This window comes from Salmo salar, chromosome ssa12, assembly GCF_905237065.1.
Source record: "Salmo salar chromosome ssa12, Ssal_v3.1, whole genome shotgun sequence".
Taxonomy (NCBI): domain Eukaryota; kingdom Metazoa; phylum Chordata; class Actinopteri; order Salmoniformes; family Salmonidae; genus Salmo; species Salmo salar.
Window position 1 is genome coordinate 100413041 of NC_059453.1, and position 13616 is coordinate 100426656.

General features: G+C 44.1%; 1 protein-coding gene across 2 annotated transcripts in view; it reads right to left on the reverse strand.

Moving 5' to 3' along the window:
• The window catches only part of znf831 (zinc finger protein 831), a 109871-nt gene that overhangs the window by 89589 nt on the left and 6666 nt on the right, over positions 1 to 13616 (reverse strand). The window contains exon 1 of one of the 2 annotated variants that reach the window (XM_045692000.1): positions 2613 to 3652. The exons of the other annotated variant lie outside the window; for it this stretch is intronic. The gene's annotated coding sequence lies outside the window, so the exon portion shown is untranslated. Of the gene's footprint in view, positions 1 to 2612; positions 3653 to 13616 lie in introns of those variants that run through there. 2 annotated transcript variants of the gene reach the window in all.

A 13616-nucleotide genomic window follows, 5' to 3' on the forward strand; every position in this document is an offset into this window, starting at 1 on the left:
ATATGTTACTGACTGGGTAAAGTCTCTATAGACAGATATGTTACTGACTGGGTAAAGTCTCTATAGACAGATATGTTACTGACTGGGTAAAGTCTCTATAGACAGATATGTACTGACTGGGTAAAGTCTCTATAGACAGATATGTTACTGACTGGGTAAAGTCTCTATAGACAGATATGTTACTGACTGGGTAAAGTCTCTATAGACAGATATGTTACTGACTGGGTAAAGTCTCTATAGACAGATATGTTACTGACTGGGTAAAGTCTCTATAGACAGATATGTTACTGACTGGGTAAAGTCTCTATAGACAGATATGTTACTGACTGGGTAAAGTCTCTATAGGCAGATATGTTACTGACTGGGTAAAGTCTCTATAGACAGATATGTTACTGACTGGGTAAAGTCTCTATAGACAGATATGTTACTGACTGGGTAAAGTCTCTATAGACAGATATGTTACTGACTGGGTAAAGTCTCTATAGACAGATATGTTACTGACTGGGTAAAGTCTCTATAGACAGATATGTTACTGACTGGGTAAAGTCTCTATAGACAGATATGTTACTGACTGGGTAAAGTCTCTATAGACAGATATGTTACTGACTGGGTAAAGTCTCTATAGACAGATATGTTACTGACTGGGTAAAGTCTCTATAGACAGATATGTTACTGACTGGGTAAAGTCTCTATAGACAGATATGTTACTGACTGGGTAAAGTCTCTATAGACAGATATGTTACTGACTGGGTAAAGTCTCTATAGACAGATATGTTACTGACTGGGTAAAGTCTCTATAGACAGATATGTTACTGACTGGGTAAAGTCTCTATAGACAGATATGTTACTGACTGGGTAAAGTCTCTATAGACAGATATGTTACTGACTGGGTAAAGTCTCTATAGACAGAATTACTGACTGGGTAAAGTCTCTATAGGCAGATATGATACTGACTGGGTAAAGTCTCTATAGACAGATATGTTACTGACTGGGTAAAGTCTCTATAGACAGATATGTTACTGACTGGGTAAAGTCTCTATAGACAGATATGTTACTGACTGGGTAAAGTCTCTATAGACAGATACTGACTGGGTAAAGTCTCTATAGACAGATACTGACTGGGTAAAGTCTCTATAGACAGATATGTACTGACTGGGTAAAGTCTCTATAGACAGAATGTTACTGACTGGGTAAAGTCTCTATAGACAGATATGTTACTGACTGGGTAAAGTCTCTATAGACAGATATGTTACTGACTGGGTAAAGTCTCTATAGACAGAAGTTACTGACTGGGTAAAGTCTCTATAGACAGATATGTTACTGACTGGGTAAAGTCTCTATAGACAGATACTGACTGGGTAAAGTCTCTATAGACAGATACTGACTGGGTAAAGTCTCTATAGACAGATATGTTACTGACTGGGTAAAGTCTCTATAGACAGATACTGACTGGGTAAAGTCTCTATAGACAGATACTGACTGGGTAAAGTCTCTATAGACAGATAAGTTACTGACTGGGTAATGTCTCTATAGACAGAGTACTGACTGGGTAAAGTCTCTATAGACAGATATGCTGACTGGGTAAAGTCTCTATAGACAGATATGTTACTGACTGGGTAAAGTCTCTATAGACAGATATGTTACTGACTGTGTAAAGTCTCTATAGACAGATATGTGCTGACTGGGTAAAGTCTCTATAGACAGATATGTTACTGACTGGGTAAAGTCTCTATAGACAGATATGTTACTGACTGGGTAAAGTCTCTATAGACAGATACTGACTGGGTAAAGTCTCTATAGACAGATATGTTACTGACTGGGTAAAGTCTCTATAGACAGATATGTTACTGACTGGGTAAAGTCTCTATAGACAGATATGTTACTGACTGGGTAAAGTCTCTATAGACAGATATGTTACTGACTGGGTAAAGTCTCTATAGACAGATATGTTACTGACTGGGTAAAGTCTCTATAGACAGATATGTTACTGACTGGGTAAAGTCTCTATAGACAGATATGTTACTGACTGGGTAAAGTCTCTATAGACAGAAGTACTGACTGGGTAAAGTCTCTATAGACAGATATGTTACTGACTGGGTAAAGTCTCTATAGACAGATATGTTACTGACTGGGTAAAGTCTCTATAGGCAGATATGTTACTGACTGGGTAAAGTCTCTATAGACAGATATGTTACTGACTGGGTAAAGTCTCTATAGGCAGATATGTTACTGACTGGGTAAAGTCTCTATAGGCAGATATGTTACTGACTGGGTAAAGTCTCTATAGACAGATATGTTACTGACTGGGTAAAGTCTCTATAGGCAGATATGTTACTGACTGGGTAAAGTCTCTATAGACAGATATGTTACTGACTGGGTAAAGTCTCTATAGACAGATATGTTACTGACTGGGTAAAGTCTGATCAGTTGTGTTTTCTTGATATCACTGTAAAATCAAATCAGACATTACAGTGCTGAAGTTTAAGACTGTTGAAACTGTTCAGATGAAATGGTAAATACTAAGTTCTCAGAGAAATACCATCACTATCATGCTAAACATCACAGACTACATGAGTAACCCTGGACAGAGGTCATCATATCAGATCACTCACCTATCCACTGAGGTTCTCTGACCTGCTGTTCTACCAGAGTTATCCCTCTGTTCATGTTGCTGTTACTGCCTCTGTTCACATTCCAGGTCCTGGAGGTGCTCAGCAGAACAGCAGAACAGAGTCGGGGTTCTGTAACAACAGCTCTTCCTCCAGAACCAGATGAAGGAATCAGACACCAGGGTTCTGTAACAACAGCTCTTCCTCCAGAACCAGATGAAGGTATCAGACACCGGGGTTCTGTATCAACAGCTCTTCCTCCAGAACCAGATGAAGGTATCAGTCACCAGGGTTCTGTAACAACAGCTCTTCCTCCAGAACCAGATGAAGGTATCAGACACCGGGGTTCTGTATCAACAGCTCTTCCTCCAGAACCAGATGAAGGTATCAGACACCAGGGTTCTGTAACAACAGCTCTTCCTCCAGAACCGGATGAAGGTATCAGACACCAGGGTTCTGTAACAACAGCTCTTCCTCCAGAACCAGATGAAGGTATCAGACACCAGGGTTCTGTAACAACAGCTCTTCCTCCAGAACCAGATGAAGGTATCAGACACCAGGGTCCTGTAACAACAGCTCTTCCTCCAGAACCAGATGAAGGTATCAGACACCAGGGTTCTGTAACAACAGCTCTTCCTCCAGAACCAGATGAAGGTATCAGTCACCGGGGTTCTGTAACAACAGCTCTTCCTCCAGAACCAGATGAAGGTATCAGACACCAGGGTTCTGTAACAACAGCTCTTCCTCCAGAACCAGATGAAGGTATCAGACACCAGGGTTCTGTAACAACAGCTCTTCCTCCAGAACCAGATGAAGGTATCAGACACCGGGGTTCTGTAACAACAGCTCTTCCTCCAGAGCTAACTCTCTCTCTCCAATGATGGTGCTTTTCAGAGCTGCTGATCTGGTCTGTGCTGTTCTGTTATGCTCATCTCTGTAGTTTGTTAGATCAGGTATTACAGACAAACTGGTTCTGTTGTGCTCCTCTCTGTAGTCTGTTTGATCAGGTCTAACTGAGGAACTGCTACTGAGATGAGGAAACACACAGCCTGTAGCCAGCAGCACTCATGCAAATTAGAGAACAAGGATAGAGAGAGAGAGAGAGAGAGAGAGAGAGAGAGAGAGAGAGAGAGAGAGACGGAGACAGGAGTAGACAGTGTGAGAGCGAGGAGAGAGAGAGAGAGAGAGAGAGAGAGAGAGAGAGAGAGACAGGAGTAGACAGTGTGAGAGCGAGAGAGAGAGAGAGAAGAGAGAGCGGAAGGGTGGGGGATAGTATGATAGCATTGTTAGACAAAGAGTTTCAGAGCAGAAGTTGACAATATGCTCAGAATCAGGAGAGGAGAAACATAGATAGACAGGTAGAGTATGAAATGCAGGAGAGATTTTAAAAGACAGAGAAAATGTCAACAACAACCCTGACAAAATGAGGAAGTGCAGAGTAGAGTAAAGTGGCAGGCTCTGAGGTAGGCTTACCTTTAACAGTAACTACATCTCTCCCAGCCATCTCAGCTAACCTCGCTACAGAAGCAATCTCTAACCCATTGTACAATAGCTACATCTATATTTATTTATTTGTATTTTTTATTTAACCTTTATTAACTAGGCAAGTCAGTTATGAACAATTTATTATTTACAATTAGTATACTTTTTTTTATATATCTCTACTTCATTCTACAGTAGGTACCTCTATATAACTCTACCTCATTCTACAGTTGGTACCCCTATATAACTCTGCCTCTAACTCATTCTACAGTATGTACCTCTATATAACTCTACCTCTACCTCATTCTACAGTATCTACCTCTATAACTCTACCTCATTCTACAGTATCTACCTCTATATAACTCTACCTCATTCTACAGTTGGTACCTCTATATAACTCTGCCTCTAACTCATTCTACAGTAGGTACCTCTATATAACTCTACCTCTACCTCATTCTACAGTAGGTACCTCTATATAACTCTACCTCTACCTCATTCTACAGTATCTACCTCTATAACTCTACCTCATTCTACAGTAGGTACCTCTATATAACTCTAGCTCTAACTCATTCTACAGTAGGTACCACTATATAACTGTACCTCTACCTCATTCTACAGTAGGTACCTCTATATAACTCTACCTCTACCTCATTCTACAGTATCTACCTCTATAACTCTACCTCATTCTACAGTTGGTACCTCTATATAACTCTAGCTCTAACTCATTCTACAGTATGTACCACTATATAACTGTACCTCTACCTCATTCTACAGTATCTACCTCTATAACTCTACCTCATTCTACAGTAGGTACCTCAATATAACTCTACCTCTACTTCATTCTACAGTATCTACCTCTATATAACTCTACCTCATTCTACAGTATCTACCTCTATATAACTCTACCTCATTCTACAGTAGGTACCTCTATATAACTCTGCCTCTAACTCATTCTACAGTATCTACCACTATATAACTCTACCTCTACCTCATTCTACAGTATCTACCTCTATAACTCTACCTCATTCTACAGTAGGTACCTCTATATAACTCTATCTCTAACTCATTCTACAGTAGGTACCACTATATAACTGTACCTCTACCTCATTCTACAGTAGGTACCTCTATATAACTGTACCTCTACCTCATTCTACAGTACCTACCTCTATATAACTCTACCTCATTCTACAGTATCTACCTCTATTTAACTATACCTCTAACTCATTCTACAGTATCTACCTCCATAACTCTACCTCATTCTACAGTATCTACCCCTATATAACTCTGCCTCTAACTCATTCTACAGTATCTACCTCTATAACTCTACCTCATTCTAAAGTATCTACCTCTATATAACTCTGCCTCTAACTCATTCTACAGTATCTACCTCCATAACTGTACCTCATTCTACAGTATCTACCTCTATATAACTCTGCCTCTAACTCATTCTACAGTATCTACCTCTATAACTCTACCTCATTCTACAGTATCTACCTCTATATAACTCTACCTCATTCTACAGTAGGTACCTCTATATAACTCTGCAATGACTCAGTACCCATCCTGTTTCAGCCTACTCTACCTCCATAACACCTTCTCACTCTCGCCCTCTCTCCCTCCCTCTCCCTCTCTCGCCTTCCCTCCCTCTCTCTCCCTCTCTCATCCTCTCTCCCTCCCTCTCCCTCTCTTGCCCTCTCTCTCTCCCTCTCCCTCTCTCATCCTCTCTCCCTCCCTCTCTCGCCCTCTCTCTCTCCCTCTCCCTCCCTCTCTCCCTCCCTCCCTCCCTCTCCCTCTCTCGCCCTCTCTCTCTCCCTCTCTCGCCCTCTCTCCCTCCCTCTCCCTCTCTCGCCCTCTCTCTCTCCCTTTCTCACCCTCTCTCTCTCCCTCCCTCTCCCTCTCTCGCCCTCTCTCTCTCCCTCCCTCTCCCTCCCTCTCTCGCCCTCTCTCCCTCCCTCTCCCTCTCTCGCCCTCTCTCTCTCCCTCTCCCTCTCTCATCCTCTCATCCTCTCTCCCTCTCTCACTCTCACCCTCTCTCTCCCTCTCACTCTCGCCCTCTCCCTCTCCCTCCCTCCCTCTCCCTCTCTCGCCCTCTCTCCCTCTCCCTCTCTCATCCTCTCTCTCTCCCTCTCCCTCCATCTCTCCCTCTCACCCTCTCTCACCCTCGCCCTCTCTCTCTCCCTCTCCCTCCATCTCTCCCTCTCACCCTCTCTCACCCTCGCCCTCTCTCTCCCTCTCTCCCTCTCCCTCTCTCCCTCTCGGGGAGGATGGGCTCATGGTAATAGATGGTGCAGAATAGTGGAATGGTATGAAATACATGGTGTGAACCGTCCTTCCTTCAGCAGCCTCCTGCGGTGTGTCGTCAAGGCTATGGGGGAAATATCTCTGCTCCGTAATGTTATGATCCCTCCAGACAAAAAGAACAATAGCTCAAAATGTAAGTTATTAATTAAGCTTGAAGTGACACACACACCGTGCAACCATGTTGTCCAGCGCGTGCAAACTTCCATCTGCCTGGCCGGCTGATGTGTGACTTTGTGGGCAGGAGGCAGGAGGCAGGAGGCAGTCTGTGTGTGTGTGTGTGTGTGTGTGTGTGTGTGTGTGTGTGTGTGTGTGTGTGTGTGTGTGTGTGTGTGTGTGTGTGTGTGTGTGTGTGTGTGTGTGTGTGTGTGTGTGTGTGTGTGTGTGTGTGTGTGTGTGTGTGTGTGTGTGTGTGTGTGTGTGTGTGTGTGTGTGTGTGTGTGTGTGTGACTGAGTGGGCAGAGCAACCTGCTGCCCCCTCTCTCTCTCTCTCTCTCTCTGATAAACAACAGTTCTCTCTGAAACATCACTATTCCTTTTTCACATTGCAGGGAATATGACTAGAGGACTCTGTAGAAAACAGGAAATATCTGCAGGCTAGAGTAACGACGACAGCATATATCTCCGGGGGGGGTCTAACTCGAGGTGTCATAAAGAATGCACCCCCCGTTCCGCAGCGTAAAACATATTTTTGATCATCCCTTTCCACTGTAAACGAATAGCACACATTCCCCAACAAATAACAATAACTGTAACTCCCCTGTGTTTATAAAGGTGAATATTGATGTCACCACTCGATGCCAAAAGGTTGAGGGTTCGCTGACCTCCAAGGAGGACCCTTCCCAAGGGAAAACAAGTATACTAAAGTAAACTTAAATATACTACAAATATACTTCAAATAATATACTTCAAATAGGAGATGTGCTTTTCTAGTATATCTTAAGTATACTATAAATATACTATCATACTATCAACACAATTATTAAAAGTTGTCCTTTAAATGAATAGTTTCTCATTGTTTAAGTATACTACATGTTCACTATCATTACACTTAAACACACTCATTGAAAGTGCATTTCAATTTCATACGCTTTCGTTATAATTTAGTATATTCATTCAAAATACACATGGAGTGGTTTTTCAGTTGAAGCATAGAGTTCTGATGTACTTTCTGAATTCCTGTTCAGAAGAGCGCAGAAAATGTTGACAATAGTAATAATGAATGTTTATTCCACATAAGGGAACATGCACAGCTGAGGAACATGCTTCCTGAAAGTATACTTTTTTTATGTCTCAAGAAAATTGACTTCAGTATACTTTCAAAAAAGCATATTTAACTTAATTGCAGCTGAAGTTTTGATTGGTAATATAATGTACCGCCATCCCTAGCATGCGCAGACCAGCTGGCTGGAGTGTTTACGGACATATTCACTCTCTCCCTATCCCAGTCTGTTGTCCCCACATGCTTCAAGATGTCCACCATTGTTCCTGTACCCAAGAAGGCAAAGGTAACTGAACTAAATGACTATAGCCCCGTAGCACTCACTTCTGTCATCATGAAGTATATTTATCACAAACATAGTTAAATATATTAAAATATATGAATGAAGTATGACTTAAGTATATTTAAAATATGTTTTTTTTCCCCACTTGGGTTCCATGTCTGTCTCATTACACTACAATCAGAGGGGGCTGTAGACAATGATCAGCTGGGGAGAAAACCGATTTTAAAAATGTTGATGCTATGTTTGTAATTATATAAAATATATGCAACAAATTTTCCACCAACAGGTTTCTGTGCCAATACACCACACAACCAATAAGCATAACTGTGTTGGTTAACGACTTCAGAATTATTAACATCAGAGTTTGTGTTTTCAACACCACAATCAAATAGATTATGTCAATCTTGATAAAGACAAAATGCATTGCTCCCTACCCTGGACCCAGTATCGAAGGCTTGACAATCTCTGTCATTCAACTTTTCTCTTTCCATTCCTCAAATGGCCTGAGCACGGTTTGGATGCTGGAATTATATCAGAGTGGAGTGGACGAACATGCCTACAGGAGACTGTTGAAGGAGCCTAATCAGATTAAAACATTGTGACTGGCTGTGTTCATGCCACACATAAAAGGTAATACATTTTTAAAGTAAAATGACTAATATTTAGGCTATATTGAAGCGTTATGGTTCTAGGTGAGCGAGGAATAGCCGCTTGGATCGGTGGCAGAGCGCACCTTATGCTTTCCTGAATATCTGGGCCTGCAGGGAGCATAAGCTTTCCTGAATAACTGGGCCTGCAGGGAGCATAATCTTTCCTGAATAACTGGGCCTGCAGGGAGCATAAGCTTTCCTGAATAACTGGGCCTGCAGGGAGCATAAGCTTTCCTGAATAACTGGGCCTGCAGGGAGCATAAGCTTTCCTGAATATCTGGGCCTGCTGGGAGCATAAGCTTTCCTGAATATCTGGGCCTGCAGGGAGCATAAGCTTTCCTGAATATCTGGGCCTGCAGGGAGCATAAGCTTTCCTGAATATCTGGGCCTGCTGGGAGCATAAGCTTTCCTGAATATCTGGGCCTGCTGGGAGCATAAGCTTTCCTGAATATCTGGGCCTGCTGGGAGCATAAGCTTTCCTGAATATCTGGGCCTGCTGGGAGCATAAGCTTTCCTGAATAACTGGGCCTGCAGGGAGCATAAGCTTTCCTGAATATCTGGGCCTGCTGGGAGCATAAGCTTTCCTGAATATCTGGGCCTGCAGGGAGCATAAGCTTTCCTGAATAACTGGGCCTGCTGGGATCATAGAACTACAATTGAAGTGGGAAGTTTACATACATTTAGGTTGGAGTCATTAAACTCGTTTTTTAACCACTCCACAAATTTCTTGTTAACAAACTATAGTTTTAGCAAGTCGGTTAAGACATCTACTTTGTGCATGACACAAGTAATTTTTCCAACAATTGTTTACAGATTATTTCACTTATAATTCACTGTATCACAATTCCAGTGGGTCAGAAGTTTACATACACTAGGTTGACTGTGCCTTTAAACAGCTTGGAAAATTCAAGAAAATGATGTCATGGCTTTAGAAGCTTCTGATAGGCTAATTGACATAATTTGAGTCAATTGGAGGTGTACCTGTGGATGTATTTCAAGGCCTACCTTCAAACTCAGTGCCTCTTTGCTTGACATCATGGGTAAATCAAAAGAAATCAGCCAAGACCTCAGAAAAAAATTGTAGACCTCCACAAGTCTGGTTCATCCTTGGGAGCAATTTCCAAACGCCTGAAGGTACCACGTTCATCTGTACAAACAATAGTACGCAAGTATAAACACCATGGGACCACGCAGCTGTCATACCGCTCAGGAAGGAGAGGCATTCTGTCTCCTAGAGATGAACGTACTTTGGTGCAAAAAGTCAAATCAATCCCAGAACAACAGCAAAAGACCTTGTGAAGATGCTGGAGGAAACAGGTACAAAAGTATCTATATCCACAGTGAAACGAGTCCTATATCGTCATAACCTGAAAGGCCGCTCAGCAAGGAAGAAGCCACTGCTCCAAAACCGCCATAAAATAGCCAGATTATGGTTTGCAACTGCACATGGGGACAAAGATCGTTATGTTTGGAGGAAAAAGTGGGAGGAAAAAGTGGGAGGCTTGCAAGCTGAAGAACACCATCCCAACCGTGAAGCACGGGGGTGGCAGCATCATGTTGTGGGAGTGCTTTGCTGCAGGAGGGACTGGTGCACTTCACAAAATAGATGGCATCATGAGGAAGGAAAATTATGTGGATATATTGAAGCAACATCTCAAGACATCAGTCAGGAAGTTAAAGCTTGGTCGCAAATGGGTCTTCCAAATGGACAATGACCCCAAGCATACTTCCAAAGTTGTGGCAAAATGGCTTAAGGGCAACAAAGTAAAGGTATTGGAGTTGCCATCATAAACCCTTGACCTCAGTCCTATAGAAAATGTGTGGGCAGAACTGAAAAAGCGTGTGCGAGCAAGGAGGCCTACAAACCTGACTCAGTTACACCAGCTCTGTCTTGTGGAAAGCTACCCGAAACGTTTGACCAAAGTTTAAACAATTTAAAGGCAACGCTACCAAATACTAATTGAGTGTATGTAAACTTCTGACCCACTGGGAATGTGATGAAAGAAATAAAAGCTGAAATAAATCATTTTCTCTACTATTATTCTGACATTTCACATTCTTAAAATAAAGTGGTGATCCTATCTGACCTAAAACAGTGCATTTTTACTAGGATTAAATGTCAGGAATTGTGAAAAACGGAGTTTAAATGTATTTGGCAAAGGTGTATGTAAACTTCCGACTTCAACTGTATGCGGCCAGATTATTATAGGAGGACTTGATGATCTGCAACAGACAGCACATCTCAATATCAGAAGTTAAATCTTTTGCCTCTGTGTCTTTGTAAACCTTGTAAAATGTCCAGAGTAAACCCACTACTGATCCAAATGGAATGAAACATTCAACATTGTTGAATAGATGCCCAATGTTCAGGGCTTTAGCGTCATTATTCAAATAACATTCTCATGCAGTTCACAGCCTAGATTAGAATTTTGTACTCACTTGAAAACAGTGTGATCTGCTGCCTATCACCTGATCTCTCCCCTGTCTATCACCTGACCTCTCCCCTGCCTACCACCTGACCTCTCCACCACCTGACTTCTCCCCTGCCTATCACCTGATCTCTCCCCTGTCTATCACCTGACCTCTCCCCTGCCTACCACCTGACCTCTCCACCACCTGACCTCTCCCCTGCCTATCACCTGATCTCTCCCCTGTCTATCACCTGACCTCTCCACTGCCTATCACCTGACCTCTCCCCTGCCTATCACCTGACCTCTCCCCTGCCTATCACCTGACCTCTCCACTGCCTATCACCTGACCTCTCCCCTGCCTATCACCTGACCTTTCCCCTGTCTATCACCTGACCTCTCCACTGCCTATCATCTGATCTCTCCCCTGCCTACCACCTGACCTCTCCCCTGCCTATCACCTGACCTCTCCACTGCCTATCACCTGACCTCTCCCCTGTCTATCACCTGACCTCTCCCCTGCCTATCACCTGATCTCTCCCTGCCTATCACCTGATCTCTCCCCTGCCTATCACCTGACCTCTCCCCTGCCTATCACCTGATCTCTCCCTGCCTATCACCTGATCTCTCCCCTGTCTATCACCTGACCTCTCCACTGCCTATCACCTGACCTCTCCCCTGCCTACCACCTGACCTCTCCCCTGCCTATCACCTGACCTCTCCCCTGCCTATCACCTGACCTCTCCCCTGCCTATCACCTGACCTCTCCACTGCCTATCACCTGACCTCTCCACTGCCTATCACCTGACCTCTCCCCTGTCTATCACCTGACCTCTCCCCTGTCTATCACCTGACCTCTCCCCTGCCTACCACCTGACCTCTCCCCTGCCTATCACCTGATCTCTCCCCTGCCTATCACCTGATCTCTCCCCTGTCTATCACCTGACCTCTCCCCTGCCTACCACCTGACCTCTCCCCTGCCTATCACCTGACCTTTCCCCTGCCTATCACCTGACCTCTCCACTGCCTATCACCTGACCTCTCCCCTGTCTATCACCTGACCTCTCCCCTGCCTACCACCTGACCTCTCCCCTGCCTATCACCTGACCTCTCCACTGCCTATCACCTGACCTCTCCACTGCCTATCACCTGACCTCTCCCCTGTCTATCACCTGACCTCTCCCCTGCCTATCACCTGATCTCTCCCTGCCTATCACCTGATCTCTCCCCTGCCTACCACCTGACCTCTCCCCTGCCTATCACCTGACCTCTCCCCTGCCTACCACCTGACCTCTCCCCTGCCTATCACCTGACCTCTCCCCTGCCTACCACCTGACCTCTCCCCTGCCTATCACCTGACCTCTCCACTGCCTATCACCTGACCTCTCCCCTGTCTATCACCTGACCTCTCCCCTGTCTATCACCTGACCTCTCCCCTGCCTACCACCTGACCTCTCCCCTGCCTATCACCTGATCTCTCCCCTGTCTACCACCTGATCTCTCCCCTGTCTATCACCTGACCTCTCCCCTGCCTACCACCTGATCTCTCCCCTGTCTATCACCTGATCTCTCCCCTGCCTATCACCTGACCTCTCCCCTGCCTACCACCTGACCTCTCCCCTGCCTATCACCTGATCTCTCCCGTCTACCACCTGATCTCTCCCCTGCCTATAAATAACCAACCGTACTATTTTGTTTGTTTTTTCTCATTGTTTGTAACTTATTTTGTACGTAATGTTTCTGCTACCGTCTCTTATGACAGAAAAGAGCTTCTGGAAGTCAGAACAGTGATTACTCACCTCGAATTGGCCTAAGAATTGTTCTTTAAAAAGAGTCGGAACTCCAAACACCCGAACAGGCCCTTATCCACGTCATTCACTGGAGAAACAAACAGAGATTTTGCGGAAAGAGATCGGGGTGCCCTGTGAGGATCAGGCGACGAGTGGCTAATCTGCCTTTGCCATCCGTACTGATCGCCAAAGTTCAATCACTGGGAGAAAAAAAAGGGACGAACTGAAAGCACGTATATCCTACCAACGGGACATTAAAAACTGTAATATCTTATGTTTCACCGATTCGTTGCTGAACGACGACATTAAGAAAATACAGAAGGCGAGTTATACACTCTATCAGCAGGATAGAGCAGCAGCCTCTGTAGACGGTGGCCAAGAGGAGGACCTATGTAAGAATGCTGTTCATTGACTACAGCTCAGCATTCAACACCATAGTACCGTCCAAACTCATCATCATTAACCTGTTATGGCTAGGGGGCAGTATTTTCACGGCTGGATAAAAAACGTACCCGATTTAATCTGATTATTACTCCTGCCCAGAAACTAGAATATGCATATAATTATTAGCTTTGGATAGAAAACACTCCAAAGTTTCTAAAACTGTTTGAATGGTGTCTGTGAGTATAACAGAACTCATTTGGCAGGCCAAAACCTGAGAAGATTCCATGCAGGAAGTACCCTGTCTGACCGTTTCTTGCCCTTCTTGATTATCTCTATCCATTACAGGGGATCTCTGCTGTTACGTGACACTTCCTACGGCTCCAATGGGCTCTCAGAGCCCAGGAAAAAGCTGAATGACGTAATTCAAAGCCCTGGCTGAAACACATTATCGCGTTTGTCAAGTGGCCGATCAGAGGACAATGGGCTTAGG